The 18,822-nt window shown below is 42.5% G+C and overlaps 1 long non-coding RNA gene across 1 annotated transcript in view; it reads left to right on the top strand.

Annotated features, from left to right (window-relative positions):
- LOC311445652 overlaps positions 1-18,822 on the top strand; it is a 142,886-nt gene that overhangs the window by 72,306 nt on the left and 51,758 nt on the right. The gene's annotated exons all lie outside the window — the stretch shown is intronic.

Here is an 18,822-nt window from a genome sequence, read left to right as displayed (position 1 = left end):
TAGTCCAGTATTTAATTTTTAAAATAGAAAAGTAGTAAATAAAAGCAATCAAGTGTAGGAAGCGTTATCAGAGGTTATAAATTGCTACTTCCTTGAGCAAATTCATTCTTTCTTTTTTTTTTTCATATTGTTGCAGTTCTTGGAGATTGCTGTAGTCACACAGCAGCAGTAGCAGCTTGTATTAACAAAAGTGAAGTTATTTATTGCTCCGAATGAATTTTTCTTTGGATTGCAGAATGTTAGTAATCACTTTTTCTTTCTGCTTCATACCTATTGACATCTTTTTCTCAGTAGATATTCTTGATTTACGGTGCTATTTTGGTTGGGGAAATGCACATTCTTTTTACAGTGTGTGAAACAGAACTATTATGGTATATGGTGAGATTTAACCTTTGCTTCAGTTTAAGATTTCAAATGCTTTTTGTGGAACTAATATTAAGAATCAGGCTTTAAGTTCTTTACTGAGTATCATTTCTTAAGGCTAGCTTGCTATTAGCATCAGAACGTGATGGAAATTGGTTTGTACATATTTTGTGTGATTCCCTAAGTATCCAATAATGGGTCTGGCAAGGCCAACAGAAAGATTCCTTTCTAATTAGACTAAATTGTGGCTTTCACGTAGGGATTCAAACGCTGCATGAAGGCTACAGTGAGCTTGCAGATAACCATCTTTCTCTCTATATACATGAATAAAAATAAATGCTTAGGAATTTGTGTTGCTAGCAGTTTAAGTAACTGGCTGTGTCTCTGAAAATTTGTGAGTGATGGTAAGCATTTGACCTTGTCTGTGCTTATGGCAGATCAGATTGGCCCTATATATCTTTAAATGCTCTTTGTGGTGTACAGGTGGCCCGTATTTTCTCTGGTGCTCAGGATGCTGCTTTTGAACACATTACTTCCACTTTGAGGTAGATGACTGCAGAGAAAATCTGTTTGTTTTGTCTTAAGTGTGTTTTATTCCGCTCGTTCCAAGACTCTGAGATTTATGGAGGTTTATAGGAAAATTTTCCTGCCGCGCTCTGCATTTGGGTGCTATTGCCAGAGCCTTGCCCTTCTCTCGCTTCAGTGCATCATCGCTTGCAGGCTTCGTGACATCTGGTGGCTGGCATATTTTGAGATAGATCTAAATTCCACATGAATCATTTTATTTCCTTCCTTATTGTTTTGAATTTACCATCTTGTCAGATATGCTAACATTTAAGCTGTCTTTCCATTTACACTATTAAACCATAAAGCAAACAATCAGATGCAGCAGCAGTAAGTGGACTGTCTTTGGCTTCTGTGCTTTACTGATATATTACTTCCCATGCTATTCCAGTCAAGACAAAACCATTTTCTTTCTCTGTGTTGATTAGATGCAACAAATAAAAGTTCGTGACCCAGTAAAAGGCAATCCTGCTAACAATATATGTGTGGTTTTGTTTTGTTTTGTTTTGTTTTGTTTTAATGAGTAAGCAACTTTGCTGTAAACGGAGGGATGCTGAGAGCAGGAATTATGTTCAGCAGCTGAGCAAGCTATGGCCCAACTTTAGGCACTTACCTGCTTATAGCAGTAGCGTGTCTTGCCCCAAGCAAGGAGAATTGTGATTAAAAATTAGAAAACTTTTTTGTTTCCAGTTCCTGTATCTGTCTTTTCATGTCTACTTCCCACCTTCGTTCTCTCTGAATTTCAAGGCTTCACATCTCGTTTTGTGTTAATTGGTTCTAAAAATCTCTCTCTAGTGAAGGAATCACAAATCTTCTAATCTTCAATAGCTGCTAATTAAATTACAGCTGACTTTTGCTGTTATAGATTTGTGTTACAGAAGTAAGTGTTTCCTTCTTGATTTGATTCTTTCTCTTAGACAAAGTATGGATCAGCTCAGAATGCTATTTTACATCAGAAATGATTTTTTTTTTTTTTTTAGGGTAAAAATGTCTTCAAAGGAAATCATTAGAGATGAAATCATTAGAGATGATTTAGAAAGGGATATAAAATCTGAGTCACAGCAGGCCATGAACAAAGAGCCACTTACCGCATAGTACATGTCTTGCATGCAGGTTTGTGATAGCTGTACTGGGGATGGCTGTGAGGGTTGGAGCCTGGTTAGCCTTGCATAGTCTCTGTGTAAGTGCATTGCTCCCACCTCCATATATATATACACCCATTTCACCATGTGTCTATATTCAAAATTTCAGTCAAATGTTAGCCTGGGCAAGTGGCACTTCCACTGGGTATTTTGTATGTACAGAACATGCACGGGATGCGGTAGCATTCACCCACGCTGATGCTTGGCCCTGCTGAGATGCCAGGGCAATTCCTTATCAAAGTGGGCCGGGAAGGCTGATGGGAAGACCACGGGCAAATGCCATGGGGGTGGCTTTAAAGTCTAGGGTCAGAGCAGGAGGCAGCTAAGGCCACGTGCCCTGAAATTAACTGATACAACAAGACTTTGAATTGTTGTGTTAATTTAGGTCTCAAAGAGCAATTGTTGTGTTTGTGGTTTTGTTTTCATTTTGGTAAGAGTTAATTTTTTTTTCATTACAGAGTTTTCTTTATTTCCATGGCTTCATGTGTTCACCTCTCTGCTGGTGGAGTTTTGTTCCAAGTCAGATATTTAGAGACAAATCAATGTTAGAATATTTATTTGAACTTTGGTCTTAGATGAAAAGAATTTTTGGTCTGATTTACTAATAGTTTTGCAAAATCAAAACCTGACATGGCTTTTACTTGCTACTAATATTGATCTGTGGAAGCTTTTGATTTGTTCCAAGCTGTGCCTTGTAGTTTGCGAGCTGTCTGTGCTCCAATAGTGGTTACCTGCACTGTTTTCTATTTGTTGTTACTCAGGGAAAATTTATCCCACTATTATAGCAAATTTTGACAATGATATTTATTTCTCTAAAAGGATTTTTGTTAATAAAGATTTTCTTTAACACACTTATTTGATATATATAATACAAACTCCTTAAGTGGCTGTTTTGCAGTTTTCCTTTCATCTCCACTCATGGATATGAAATGAGAGCTAAGCTTCCCAAGTGAGCCCAAAGGTGTGTGAAGGAGTAATCCCTGGTAAAGGATCGATAGCTGGAGTATAACAAGAATTAATTTCCCACATGGGACAGGCACTGCTGAGGTCAGTTACAAAGGAATTTGTTGCAGCACATTCACTGCAGAGGGCAAGTTTGTCCCATACAAAGGAGGCCTCTTAAGGCTGCTTATTTTTCGCTAGGGGGATCAGCAGAAGATTTGTTTAGTTTAAAACGGTCACCAGCAAGTAGCCTGTAATTTTGCTACTTGTGCCCCTGAAATGTCATGGAATCACTTCAGCCCTCAAATAACAAATTCTTTTTGCAAGAATCAGAATTTCCATCAAAAAAAAAAAAAAAAAAAGTTCTTGTATGAAATGAGATGGTGCTTCTTTCTGCTCTTTTACTAGTCTTTCCCCCAGGACTCAGTGGCCACCTCAGTTTTGCCCTTTGCCTACCCCCTGATGAAGAGAAGCTGTTGATTAGGAGTAAAAAAGGGCAGGATTCTGCAGCCCCACCACACAGAGAAGCATAGGTTGCACACAAGTCAACACTGAACCACGCCACAAGGAGCTGGTTTGGTTCTGGCTGAAAGCTGAGGTTCTAAACACACAGGGTCTCATGGCAATGCACGTGTCTTTTGGCAGAACTGTGATATTAATCCATGTCTGAGCAATACATTTGATTGCAATGCTAACATACAGCATGTTCTGCCCATACATTCCAAGTGTCTTTTATAAAAGTTTATCAGGTTTCACCTCCGAGATGGTCTCATTTCGGAGATGAATTGAATTATTTCACATTATGTATCTTGGAAAAGCTCTTCTGCAACCTTTGGGACGAAAATCTCTGAGTATATAGAAAGAAGATTTTGCTGTTGTTTGCATCCTTTCAGCTCCATTGACTTCAGTTGGCTTTACAGGTGAGGCAGAGGTTTATAAGAAACCTCTGTGCAACTTGCAATTGCTTGAACGATGAGGGTTTCGATTTTTCATGTACATTAGTCTTCCTTACATACATGAATTCTGACTTCTCACGCAATTTGTCAGTAAAGCGTTGCTTAATTGACAGGCAGCGTTAATGGGAGTGCATGCACAAATGGTGTGGCTGTGGATAAAAAAAATAAGTCATTTGTATGCATCCAGGGGAACTGGACACAGTACCTCATCACACGCCAATATTGTACCCTCATTTGGATGCCTTACAGGTTCAAAACCAGATGCACAATGTCTGGGAATCAGCTCTTTTGCAGGTTGAACTTGATATCTGCTGCCCTGTAGTCACAGGTGTTTGTCATGATACACGGTTATTGAGACTCAGGATAAAGTAAACAAGATGACAATGTGCTGAAAACATAATTTGAAAAATATTTAAATGGGAATTGAGATATTAAAAACCTGTTTGTGTCAACTTCTCAGACAACTGGAATATGAAATGGTGTAACAGCTACATTTATTAGCTGAGATTAAGAGCACAGTTTGAAATGAAATCAATATAGATAAAAAGATTACGATGAATGAAAAAACAAAGATGCCGAGTAAACAAAATGCTTTGAAAAAATGGAGCAAAAATTCACATCGCTATGGACTTTCTGCTAGGGATTTTATCTTTGACTAGCTGGCTCTCTTAATTACATTTAATGGTGGTGGAAAAAGCACCATGGTGTTTATTTTGAAGTTTAGTCCAAAATCAGTGGGATTAAAACAGCTGCAGGAATGAATAACAGGGATGTGATCAGATACTTGGGAAGCTTTATCTTTATCTTCCTTTATCTCAGTGTGTTGTCCAGTGCAGATGAGACCTGGGGACTCTGAAGGGAAAGTTATTAATCTTAGCTGGGATTATGATGATCTCTACTAGGATTTGGGTTTTGCTGGTAAACAATATGATCTTGTGTGTAAAACATAGTGTTGCAGTCAATAGGCTTGGGAATTATTCATGGTTTTGTCACTGGGTGACTTTAGTTCAGATATCCATGTCCCAGTGCCTCAGTTTCCCCATCCATTTTATGGAGAAGGTTCCCTCCATAATAAACCGCAAATGTACGACGTGCCTCATGCGAATTATCCTGTCTGCATTCCCTGTCTCTAAAACTGAACACACAAATTTCCTACACTACTCAGAAGGACGTGGAGGTCTCTGCAGTGATGTTCTTGCTGGGGAACTCCAGCGGAGTTGGGCAGAGGGCAGGCAGTGGGGTCTGCTGCACACGAAGGGCCTGAGGACGGTGTGGGTCATTGCACTGCCCCTGCAGCATGCACGGCACAAGGGAAGGGGCTGCGGGGAGCGCTGCTGGGCGTTATGCACGGTGCAATGCAGAGGTGTTATTATCACTGGCAATGTCTAGTATTTGAAAACAGCGACTGACATTTATGTTGGAAGAGGCTTGAAGCACTGCATTCACTTCCTTTCAGGGTGCCCTGACGGCGATGGCTGGATGCAGCTGTTAGGATTGCTGGGGGAGTGCAGTTCAGATGTGCCTTGCTGCTGTGACAACTGAAGTGTAAAAGTTTACTTTTTTAACGTGACTGCTGTAATAAATGCCTCTTTGTCTAAAACCCCCAGTTGGCAGAGAAGGTTTAAGGTGCTGATATTCACTGAAAGGGTGTGGTAAGGGTTCCTTGCATCATCCAGAAATCTGAGCAAGAACCATCGTGTCTGTGCCAGGGAGCTGCCCGTACCACGTAGTCCCCCGCTGCTTTCTTGCTCGGGGAACTTTCTCACCTGAATGATCTGAATTATTTGGTGTTCTTTCCAAAGAAGCAGGACAGCCCTTCCTCTCTATCCGTTCTGATGCTCAAAAGAGGGCTAGCAAGAATTCTTGGTGCATTTTCTCTAGACAGAGTAGAGAAGATTTTTGCAGGGCTCCAAGGCCACATCACCACGAGAAATGTCTTCCCTGGGACAGAGGAGGGGCGAAGGACCTGAGCTCTTCCCTTGCTTGCCACAGAGCTCTGAGCGGCCACCCTCACAGCATGGCTGAAGCCACGCACTTGTATGTGCCGCTGACTGTGATCCTTGTATGGCTGCATAGGTATCACCTACACATACTCTGTTCATCAGACGGATACGTATTCGTTTATACGCATGCATGTGTTATATATAGACGTATACATGTATGCGTGTCTATATATTTAAGGAGCAGGCGCACTGTAAGAAGCTGGGACGAAATCTCTGCCGATATGATCTCCTGCTGGCAGAAGATGTTCTATTTCTGGCCCTTTCTTATGGTTGTTATAGCAACAACCGCAGCGAGTGGTCCCTTCTGTGGGGCCGTGCAGGGAGGGTGCTGCACGCCCCGAGCCGGCCTCCTGCTGCCGGTGGCCCTCGTGGCCAAGGGGACGTCAGGGTCCTGCCCTTGAACGTGGCATTGAGAGCAGCTCTGCACATCAGGGCAGGGCTCCTGCTGAATAGCTGGCATGGGCTGTGTTTGAGTGGGATTAGTTTATATTTACATCTGAGAAATAGGAATTTTCACTTTGGGTGCTCTTCTGAGATCCTTCTTGAGCTTGTTTTCATGGACTCTCCTTCCATCGCCAGTTCCAGCATCTGAAACACTGCTTTGCTCCTTCACCTTGTCACTGGCCTTCTTGACATGGTGCTTGCTCCACTCAGATATTTCCTTCCTTACAGTCCTTTCTTAATTTTCTCTTCCTTTATAGTTTTATAGCTTTTTACCACCCATCCTTCTGGAGGGCACTGTCCCAAAATGCTGCTGCAAGTGTGCCTCGGCTGAGCTGCCAACCCTTCGTGTGTTCCCCTGGGCAGAAAGGGAACCAGAGACACCCTCCACGCTGCCTGTTGTGCAATAGAGCATCCCTGAGGGCACTCCAGCCCCTTGGAAGAATTGGTCTCCATAGAAAGCGAATGCTGAACAGAGACATGCTTTGGCACTCAGACAAGAAAAACATTGCAGATCCGTAAAGGGTTGTGGAAGGGGTCTTGCTGGCATCCACACAGGCACAAGGAGGGGACTGAGTGGCAGGTGTGAAAGAAGAGAGCCAAATGACAAACCTTTGTGCTGTGTTCCTACTGCTGTCTTTAATGCTAGAAAGCTCCAGAAGGAAATAAAACTCCAGAAGGAAATCACTGTGCCTGCTGCAGGGCGTGTGAGGAGCAGACAGTTTCGTGGCTGCCTTCCCTTTGGGATGGATTCTCCTTTCAATACTTCATTTTTGGTCATGTGCTTATTATGGATATTTTCTGGTTCATTTCTCTTGCTAATAGCTCCCAGATTACACCCAGTCAGCCAGCCAGCTCACAGCAGTCCCAGCTTTAATGCTGACTGACTGCAAAGCTGGGCACTGCCATTTTCTTATACAAATGCCTCCGAGGGCGGGAAGATTTACTCTTGTAATGTGCTCAGAGGGAGTGAGGAAAGAGCAAATCATCACATAAGGACTGCAGTGTCCCTCCCCTATTAAACAAGTAGACTGGGGTACTTTTATGGTCAATTTTTCCCCTTTAGATCTTTTGCTATGCCCACCACAAGGATTTCTGATCATCCTCTTCATGGGCAGTGGCTGTGCATGCTACATACGTGTATATATAAAATGTAGTCATTCACTGTTTGCACATTCATGCCACATGAATGCCCTACCCATTCTTTCTGCTTCACTGTTATCCCAAGACTCGTGCAACAGTTGAATTTAATGGGGAAGAAAAGATTAAAAATGGGATACTCGTTCTGTTTGGATGTGCCGACATCTGAGCTTCCTTTTGCTATTCTTTCCAAAAGCAAAGAAACTGCCAGCTCCTCCCTTTCCTCCTCCTCCTCCTTTCCTTGACTTGGCTGCCTTCCCTTTCCCTATTTTGGAACGACGATCAGCCTGAGTCAGAGTAAAGTTTGTCAGATTTGGAGGAAAACAACTCAATTGCCTGGGTCTGCTGTTGATCACTGCTGGCTAAATTGGGTTAGGGAATAGCTGGGACAGTGCAGGGAGTAGATAGATTGTAGGAGAGCTGTCAGCATTCAGATATACATCAGCTTTTGCTTCACGTCCGAGGTTGAATCAGAGTTCAAATTCAATAGCATTAACATCTCATAAATCATCTTGCACAATTTCAGTATAAGCTGGCCTGAAATCTTTTAGTGCCACCTGTCTTAATAAGATTCCTTTGGCTGTACAGATTCTGAAGATAAATCCCATCCGTGTTTTGGATTGAAGGTGGCATTAGATCACAGCGTGCTTGTTTGTATCCAAGGCTGCAAGTAGAAATTTCCTGAGATATTCAACAGGTTTTGAAGGTTTCAGCCTTGGTCCTTACCCAGAACTGAAAACAGACTTTTAGGTTTCTCTCCAGCATGAGAGTGCTGTCAGAGGAGATCTAGAGGCTGTTGTGGACTAACCCCACACCTGGCAAATAGGCATGGCTGGCACGGAACTGCAAGTACTCTGCGTGGAGTCAGCAAAAATTCATTCAATGCTAACAGACAATTCTTATCTGTCCTCTGGAGAAGCAGCTGAACCTCTTTTGTTCAACACTTCAGTTGAAGTGCACTGTGACCTTCAACTTTCTACAGATGACCTGAAGATCTGTAACAATTCTTAGTCCGAAAAATTCTAGATGATATAAACCAATGGCATTGGCAGAGGTGGCTGCAAGAAATATAATTTGATTTTTAATCTGCAGCCGTATAGCGTTTCTGGTCTTTCATTTGAGCCAAACATATAGCTCGTTGTCATGACAATCATTAAATGCTGCTAGTCCTTCAGCTTTGCACTGGTTTTCATTTTTGTGCATGCTAACTGTACAAGAGAGTTCGTTATCATTCTTTATCAGTAACTGTAATCCAAAATGTCAGTTTGTTACAGCCCTTTATTTACCAAGGCCTCCCAAGTTGTATGTATTTGTTCAAAGACCTATAACAAAGTCCTGTAAAACAAGCAGTGACATGAAAGCAATGAAGATCTACAGTCTAGAACTCACTGAATGTGATGGCGCAACCCAGGATGTCTGATAAAATCCAGCATGAAGGACACAGTCTTCCTTATGTCCTACAGGAAGCTTTAAAAACCCTGAAGTGCCTGAATTCCCCAGGCTGTTTCTGTCACTGCTGTGAGTGGACACCTTCTCATTACAGTGTTTTGAAAGCAGGTGGTGAAACACAGGGAAAAACCTGGTAGCAAAGCCTCATGTAATTAGAGGTCTGACACTATGCCTACGTTTGGCACCGCCAGCATGGGCTGCTGCAGGGAGATCTGCCTCGGGCTTGCTGCAGGGGTCTCTTGGCCACTCAAGGTGACATTTGCCCAACTTTCTGCGGTGCTAAGCTGATGTGAGCCTCCGTAACTGCTCAGTTGTTCATGGACTTAAACTCCTTGCAGTTACCTGCAAACTCTCTGCCTACCTTAGTACTCAGCCATTGGAGAAGTGGCCTTCATCTCAGCCTAGGTGGATGCTACCAGTGCTGGTTGGTGTGCTAGTACCCTGCTGAGCAGCAATGGCAGACCTTATGAGAGAGAGACACCTTTTATGTAGATCTAATTCCATATCTGCTATATAATTTTTCTTGAAAGATTGTGATGTTTTCAAGTAATAGCATGAACTCCAACAAACTGAGATGCATTTCTATTCAGTGTATCCCCAGTATGGAATTTCAAAGAACAGCTCTGCTTATAACTACTGAACCTCTAGGTATTCATTAAAAACATATATATATCACTTCATCAATAGCAGATTGAGCTGCAACCTTCAGTACACTTTGTATGTGATTGTGATCTAGAAATAAATTGATAGAAATCAGGTAATCACCACTGGTGGTATTCATGAGAATTTCAAAGCAGATAAATAATGAATAGGAATGCCATTTACTCATTCAGCTTCAAAACTAAGGAACAGTCTCCTCATTATTCTGTTGACTCAGTAAGAGGGAAGAAAAGGGAAAGCTAAAGATAATCAAACCATTTTGGAAGCATCATAGGCTCCGCAGTCAAACCAATTTAGGGATGGAGAGCCTGGAAGAGGAAGAGTAATGCTTAAGAGGTGATTTAGCAATGTTATCACAGTACATGGATTTATCTGGTTTAAGACCAGATAAAAGCAGCCATGTCTGCTGCTGTGCTTTCACTTAGCCCTTAAGACATCCCTGGGCCTTCTGGACAAGGAGGGGATCTCAAGCAGGCACAGCCCCGCCGGGATTGTCCCCTGAGATTGTCCCCTTTGTGTTGTTATGCTACATAGAAAAGGAACAGTCACTTAATATATGAGGATCTGGATAGGCTGGACCGATGGGCTGAGGTCAACTGCATGAAGTTTAACAAGGCCAAGTGCCGGGTCCTGCACCTGGGGCGCAATAACCCCAAGCAGAGCTACAGGCTGGGAGAGGAATGGTTGGAAAGCTGCCAGGCAGAGAAGGACCTGGGAGTGATGGTGGACAGTCGGCTGAATATGAGCCAGCAGTGTGCTCAGGTGGCCAAGAAGGCCAACGGCATCCTGGCTTGTATTAGGAACAGCGTGACCAGCAGGGCTAGGGAGGTGATCGTCCCCCTGTACTCAGCTCTGGTGAGGCCGCACCTCGAGTACTGTGTTCAGTTTTGGGCCCCTCGCTACAAGAAGGACATCGAGGTGCTTGAGCGGGTGCAGAGAAGGGCGACGAAGCTGGTGAGGGGCCTGGAGAACAAGTCCTACGAGGAGCGGCTGAGGGAGCTGGGCTTGTTCAGCCTGGAGAAGAGGAGGCTCAGGGGTGACCTTATTGCTCTTTACAGATACCTTAAAGGAGGCTGTAGAGAGGTGGGGGTTGGCCTGTTCTCCCACGTGCCTGGTGACAGGACGAGGGGGAATGGGCTTAAGTTGAGCCAGGGGAGTTTTAGGTTAGATGTTAGGAAGAACTTCTTTACAGAAAGGGTTGTGAGGCATTGGAACAGGCTGCCCAGGGAAGTGGTGGAGTCACCATCCCTGGAAGTCTTCAAAAGACGCTTAGATGTACAGCTTAGGGATATGGTTTAGTGGAGGGCTGTTAGCGTTAGGTTGGAGGTTGGACTCGATGACCTTGAGGTCTCTTCCAACCTAGAAAATTCTGTGATTCTGTAATAACCATAAGCACTGTCTGTTCCTGGAGATAAGACTAAAACGTGCATGTACTTTTTGTATCTTGAAGCGCAACACAAGGGTTTATGTGAATTTTGAATGTGAACTGGGTGGAGGGTGACTCCAAGACGCAGTGTGCTCAGTTCAGTCGTTTCTCTGTGGCTGTGTGCCCAGAGCCGTGCTTGCTCCCTGGTAGCTCAATGGTTTTCATGGGCATGCTCTTCACTGTTGGTGTTTGGCTTTGACCTGTTTCCCTTCCTGTTTTGCCCAATTTTGAAGTTCCATTAGTCAAACAGTGATAAAAATGCTGAGCTATCTCCCATCAGATAATGGCTTTTCACTATCTCCCTTCCCACTGTTCATTCTGTCTCTCATTTGTTCAACTATTTTCTGTACGTTCTAGCATCAGTAGGAGAACTTCGGGGACAAAACCAGGACACTAAGTGCATTGCCATTACTCGTCTAAAATCCATTTTAAAACAGTAAAAAAAAACAAAACAAAACAAAAACAACAACAACAAAAAAAACACTAGGTATTTTACTGTGAAGTATGTTTGTACATTGAAAAGAACATTTCTGAAGGTATGTGTACTCCCTGGTAGTCTGTGCCTGAGTCAGCGAGGAGGAACAGTGCTGAGCGCTGTTACTCATCTTGCTTGTGCTCAGCAACCAGCAAGCTGGAGTTAAAGACTCAGCTTAAAACTTTGCTGAAGTCTTGTTGCAGCTGCATGTGTTCATTTTCAGTCAAATGACATTAATAATTTTCTTCTATTTATGTAAGTAGCTTGCCTTTCTGAAGAAAGAATATTTCCTTTTGGGGAAAAAACAAAACAAAACAAACAAAAAAAACAACTCTTGTTTTGGTGGTCAGTGACTTTTCTCTTTCAGTCAATGCTGACATGTGTCATTGCTGTCAGGGGCTGGGTGAGATTTAATACTGGGGTTCAGTTTGGTTATGTTATTTTCTGAAAACAAGCAAAGAGAAAATGAGCCCTGTCACTCTGTGGACGGGTTTACAGCAAGTGACAAAACTACTGGAAATTCAGTGTGTGAAAGGGTTTTATTTTGTTTGGTCTTTCATTGTAAATTAAATGTGAGCATACTTGTACAATTATTTCAGTGTAGCCAGATTCTCAAAAAGCTGCTGGACTTATTTATGAATAAAGGTTGAATAAAAGTTTCCATCATATTGAAAATGTAACATTCAAAGTGTGCCATTTCAAAAATAAATACATCCATTATCTCCGTGTAGGAAATCCAGCGTGGCCCTTCCGCATGAAGTATCTGCGTGGGGATGGTTGGTTTGTTGCTTTTGTGCAGGGCATCAGCTTTACAGTCTTAATGTGGTAAAATTCCAGTGTGAACCAATTCTGTCTGATTAATATTCTTTGTTTTCTTGCAGAAAAAAATGTTATTCGCACTGTTCTAGCATTTCCACTCTATCAGCAATGCTATTTTAGCACCTGGGATTTGAGTAGGGGATTTGAGTAGTATTCTTTTCAATACTTCATAAAAAATTTGCCACGCTTGCCTGTCTTCTAGTGTAGAAACTACCAGATCCAGGAGAGCAGAAGCATATATAAGCAACTGTGTTTGGAGAGGATCCCTTTATTTAAAAAAAAAAAAAAAAAAAAAAAAAGGCTTAGGCAGGACTAGTTGTACAAAATTAAAACTACAACATCTATTATTTTGGCTTAGAGATTTTTGCTGTTTTTTACCCCCTGAAGGAACTGGTGTTCTACAAGAAATGAAGAGCAAATAGGATGGACCATCCCTTTGGTCAGTACCTAACCTGTATCTGGCTTCCTTGTAACAAAAAGTCCCAGGCTCAGACTGGGCCCAGTAGCTCTGCCCAAGCAACATTGCTGCTTTCTTGTCTTTTTTGCATTTTCACTAAGCTTTCTTGTATTTCTCCTCACATCCCAGAATAATGGTCCATAACGCTCCCCAACACAGATTGCTTGAAGCTCAGGGAAGCCTCGTATCTGCTGGGGATATTGAGAGGAGAAATTTAATTGTCTTAATAGCTCTCTGCCAGTTGAGATGCACAGGTATTTTACTTTGCCAGCACCAGTGAATGCTGGAACAGAAAGCCTGGTTGTCAGGAACCATGGTATGTTCATAGTGCTTCCTCCTTTTGTTTAACGTGTTTTACATGAAGCAAACACAACACCTGTGAGCATCCCATCAGGCATGACCGCTCCCTTACAGATAAACTTGCCCCAGCTCAGTGAAGTTTCCCAAATATTCTGAGATCTTCTGGCTGGAAAGCACTTCATGAGAACAAGCACCAGGCTAGGATTCAGGATTAGCAACCCATTATCACAGAACAGAGGACAGCACCCAACACTGCTGCCTGTCTCCTAGCAGGTCCTTGGATGCAGTTTCCAGCAAGTGAGCTTTTTTAAAATAATTCGTTTTGCTGTGCAGCATGAATTTAGACACTTTTGATTCTTTAAGGTATGAAGCATATTACTTTTCCCCTTGACTGAAATGATTCATCACTCAGATCATGCTTGGATTCAGGCACGGACATAGCAGAAATATTTGCCCCTGATGTTCTCAACTCTTCCATTGCTCTGAACTGAAAGGAACTTAAATTGTGTTTTCCAACTTGTTTTTAGGAAAGACGCTCCTAGGCACTCTGGAGAGATCAATTATTTCAAACACACTCATTATTTGCAGTAAATTTATTTCACAGATATGAAGCTGCCCTTTTTCTTTCCAAATAGCTGCTGTCTCTCTGTTCCAGAACTTTTTGATGGCTTGAGCCGAGAAATAATTAAAAAACAAACAAACCTGACATTTGCTTATCAATTAAACTCCATGAACAAATAGGCAGCCTGTGTGGGAGCATTGTGGGCTGCAGTTACAAACTATGCTCTCAGACACGTTTATGAGGACAACATCCTTCCCTCTGGGGTCTCGTGGTGGTAGGGAGAATGCCAGCAAAGACCACAGATGAGACCAATGGGGTGATAAAACTCTCCCAGCTTCTCCCGTCTTGGGGCAAAGACACCAAACCTGGGCTCACGTTACCCAGGTGTCACTTTTACAGTTATGTTTGGTATTTTCTGTGGATTTGATATTTCTGTTAGAAAATTGGCAGTGCAGGATGAAGTGCATTAACTGGGGAGAAAACAGAGTTGGAAATTGATCCCATTTCCTCCTAGGTTATTTCCTAGCTCGTTTTTGATATGCAGGCTGCGTAAATGGCAACATACACTAAGGATGTGCCCAGCAGTGCCTGCAAAAGTGACCTTTTGCAAAGGTAGCTTAAAATGTACCTTTTCCACATTTCTTGGAATGGTATATTTGAGCCCTAGAAAGGATTTTCCATGTTTTCGAGGTGATGTGCTGATTTGCAAATGTGGAGTATAACTTGACCGATTCATTGGAGTGTTTGAAGGCACAAGTTTTGGAGAACTGGCCTTAGAAATGTATGCTGCAGGTGGCTGTAACTGTAACCCCTTAAGCTTCACCCCTTTCATTTAGCAGGAGCCATTTTGATTTGGCCTTTTCTGCTTGTCTGGGTACAGTATTAAAGTAAATATCACTGCACAGCCGTGATTACACAGTGTTACATGCATTCCCCTTGTGCAGTGGGCAGAGGCTTTCAATTCAGATGTCATTCACAACTTGTGGCAGCAATTCGATGGCAGTGAGATGATATCCCTGCAGTGAGAAAAAGATGAAAGGGAAAGATTTATTTTGTTCTTCTTTTGGAAGCAAGGGACACAGGATGCACACATCCTCTTTCTTCTTAGAGAAACAGCTGTTCTGACAGCCAAGAAATTTCTCCATCTCATCCAATCGAACAGGATATATATATATGTTTACCATCTTGAAACTTCCATTTAAGAGCAGCCAGCACAATTCTACTTCCACTTATAACTGTCTAGCTGAGCTGGTAGCAAATGCACAGATCCTTAATGCACACTGGGAGGATATAAAATAAGATACGTGTAATGGGTTCTTTATATCTATTAACCCAAAGGATACCTCGTTGATAAATACTGACTTTGTGTAAGTTAGAGGAGAGAAGTGTGTTGCTTGTCAGTGGAAGTGGCAGAAAATCAAAACTGCTTGCTGCAGAAGTTCAGAGCATACATCTTAAATAGGATCTCATATTGCAATTTTTACTCACACATGTGATCATCTTTATTCCCATGGAGCATGTGATGGCAGTAAGAGCTGCTGTAATTGGATCCTCTTACCCTTCCTGTTACTGGTCATGAATTTAATTGAAATTCTGGTCTTTTTAATAATTATTGAGAAATTATTCTTTCTTTCCCTATTGCTGCTCCTAATGTGAACACGATGTTCTTAATTTAAAAATTAAATTAGAGGAAAGTCTTTCTGGAGCATGTCTGAGTTAATCAATTAAAACTACCCCCTTTGAGCTGAGCAGAAGAAAATACACTGCTGTCAAAAGGTAAAACAAGGTCCAGCACTGAAGGCTTAAGTAACTTACAGATTCTCAGCTGAGTGGCAGGCAAAATGAAAAGAAGCTATATGACCTCAAAAACAGTGGCTGTCTAATGGTGGTTAGCTGTATGGAACTTTATAAAAATTAATATTAAAAATTTAAAAAATAAAATTAATTTGTTTTACTGTGCATTGCCTTCAAACTGAATAGTCGTAGGCATGACTGTTTCTGCCAGATGATGCTATGAATGGCAACTAGGGTTATGGAAGACATCACGGAAATTAGTCTAAAGCAGATCTTAGCTATGGGAAATAGCTTGTGTATTTAGTGGGTATTTGTTATTTTTTAATGAAGTCTGTGCAAAATACAGAAAAAAATTCAGTGTCTGATATCCAGATGCCTGGCTGTGGAGTCTGACAAGTAAGCAGAAAAAGAAAACATTCAGAGATGTGCTTACATACTTTATGGGCAAGGCCAGCTTGTAGATATATGGCTGGGAATGTCAAAGGGCCCCAAGGATCATGGCTGCTTGGTACTCCCATTTGACAATCTGTGGAGGTTTGGTTGTCTAAGGATAAATCTGCACACGGTGTGACTCAGTGCAGAGACAACTAAGCTGTAAAGTTGAAAGTAATGTAGCACATACCAGAATTTATGTAAAGGCAGTGGCATAAAGTTAATTTACCTTGGGAAGGAGAAGGCATCTCTCCCCATAGAGCTCAGTGCTGAGGTGGCTCACCTGTCTCCTGTACCTCCTTTGAGAGCAGGCGAATATTTATTTATTATTATTCAGCCAGAACCTGAGCTTCTTTCTGTTCAGTGTGACTTTCAGTGCAGAAACTGCATAACTCACAGAACGGCACTCCACTAAGAATCTGAATTTTGAAAGCAAACCACAAAGTATTAATTATTTTCTTTCAACCAAAAAAATAAGTGAAGGACTCAATTGCATGGTCATATCTTTGAGGGTCCCTGTATTTATATGCATATGTTTAAAAAAAATAATCAGTTAAACACCCCTCTTTGGACTGGGTTTATTATGTTCTTGTGTTATATTTCTGTGGTTAGGAACTTTCCACTCTCTTGTTGAACTGCTGCAGCAAACCCCAGGAGATGCCATCCAGCTGGGGAGTCTGGTTCAGCAATGGGTGTGAATGGGAGCTGGAGGTACACTGCAGGCTTTCTAGGGCTTGGCAAGCTGACAGTTTCTGTGAAAATACCGTGAAACCCAAACTAATACAATCTCATCTTTTGTGTTTTGGGGGGAAGGGCAGCTTTTGAGAGCAGCCTGAAGGATGAGTGGTGGTGCCATGCTGATTGAGTGATGACATACAGGAGAAAGCGGAGGTTAAGTTAGGCTTGGCCTAGGAAAATGTATTGGCTCCAGCTGACCACAAAGCTGGAGAAGTGCACATGGCAGCAATGTGTCCATGGGCTGCTCAGTCCCGAGGGATTGCAGGGTGCAGGGAGAGGGAAGAATCAGATTTCCTACTAAACCTGCCAGAGACTCTGCAAATGTCAGTACATGCACTCATGGCTGGTATGGACAAAACGTAACGATGCTGGGTGCGTGTGGTCCAGTCTCCTTGGCTTTCTGACTTTATTCTTTAAGCTGCAAAACGGGCATGTGGATGCTTCTCTCACCGTTACTCTTTGGGCTAGAGCTGCAAGAAAGCGTAAGGAAGAGCTCATTACTTTGGTGGGCTTATGAACAGAAGCCTTGAAAACCTGTTAAGAGAGACTCACTAGCATTCAGTGTTTTTTATTCCTATTTCATGTGTACTATTTTGCTGCAAATGCTCTTGAAAGGAAGACAGAATGTGTATGTTTAGAGGGGAAATGTGGGGAAAAAAGGATAAGGGAAAAAGAAACAATTTTATTTTTAGATACCCTAAGATTTTAGCTGTGTAATGTGCTGCTGGAAAGAGGCATGGCACAGGGTAACCAAAGTAATCTGTCACTGGCCTGACATGAAGGGCTGTGCTGCACCTGAATTACAGCATCGTGATCAATGAAAAGCAATCCCCCCATCTCTGCAATTGAACAGGGAATTACACGGTCCCCTGGTGCTGGAACAAAGTGTGTAATCAAGTTAGGCCCAATGCAAATGCAAATCAAGAGCATTAATTAACAGGAGCTGCACGGCAGTTAAGCGCTGCAAGAACACACACGCGATTCCTAGGCCCCTGCAGCTCTCTTTCGATAATTAGGTTTCTTAGAGAAGAGGAGGAATTCAGGGAGGCAGTGGGGGCTGTGGGGAGGGCACAGCCTTGGCCTTGCCGTCCCTTGTCCCTTGCTGCAGGACGCTGATGTGGCCACCACAGGGAGCCAGGCCCTGGGGCCTTCCCTTCAGCGGCCCTCGTCCCTGCCGAGATGTGGCCTGGCAGGAGCAGAGCCTCTGAAGCAGCACCTAATTTCAGAGCAGCACGGAGGCTGAGGTGTTATTAAACTATACGTGTGAATTTTTTTTTAAGGCTTTTTATGTTGCCTGCAGCTGTGTAATTGCCAGCTTTCATGTAGGCTGGAGAGGGCTGTACCTCTGCCATGTAGCATTTACAATTCTTATTCAACAACAAGCTTCAAAAGGCCCAGAAACACAACTGCGAGGCCCTACCAAATGCCACAGCAAATTGTCCTTCAAAGTGGCTAGTTTCTTGTAATTGTTATAGCTGTCCTCTTGTCTTTGTTTTAAAAACCATTTAGGAATCTCATCCATGGGTGCCATGTGACAGAACAATGCTGCAAGATCAGCTCTTGAGCTTTTAATGCAATGATATATAATTGGAGCCCAAATGTCACCGTACTGATGCTCTGGGCTGCCCCTGCTGCTGAGTTAGACGGGATGACTGATGAGGTACTGCTGGAATTCACTCCGTGCAGCACAGCCATCATCTGCAGTCAAGCAGCAGTGGTGATATTTGCTTTTAAGAAGGCCAGGGATTAGGACACGTGGAAGCCAGCTGCTTCCTAACTGAGAAATAAGAGCCACAATCAAGGTGTGAGACTTCCCCCCCCCCCATGTATTCGTTGTTTCACAGCCTCTTGTTCCCCTTTTTCCTTGCTTTCCTGCTTCTTCTAAATTGATTAAATGATGGGATTAAACAGGCCACATTTTTAAAGCCTGTTTTATTCTGAGGATTCTCTGGTGTTATGGTATTTGGGACTTCTGTGCAGAAAAAAATTATTTATTTATATATATATATATACACAGACATACTGGCTTGTTAGGAAAAGGAATTACAGTATTAATAACAAAAGAGAATTGAACACTGTTACTTTTATTCCTGTGGAGCTCCTTGTATGTTACCCTCTGTGACGTGCTTTGAAAGTATGGGCAGTATTCCTCAACACAA

This window comes from Aythya ferina (genome assembly GCF_964211825.1).
Source record: "Aythya ferina genome assembly, chromosome: 16".
NCBI lineage: Eukaryota > Metazoa > Chordata > Aves > Anseriformes > Anatidae > Aythya > Aythya ferina.
Note: the sequence above shows the minus strand (reverse complement) of the source record. Positions and strands in the feature narration are given on the sequence as shown.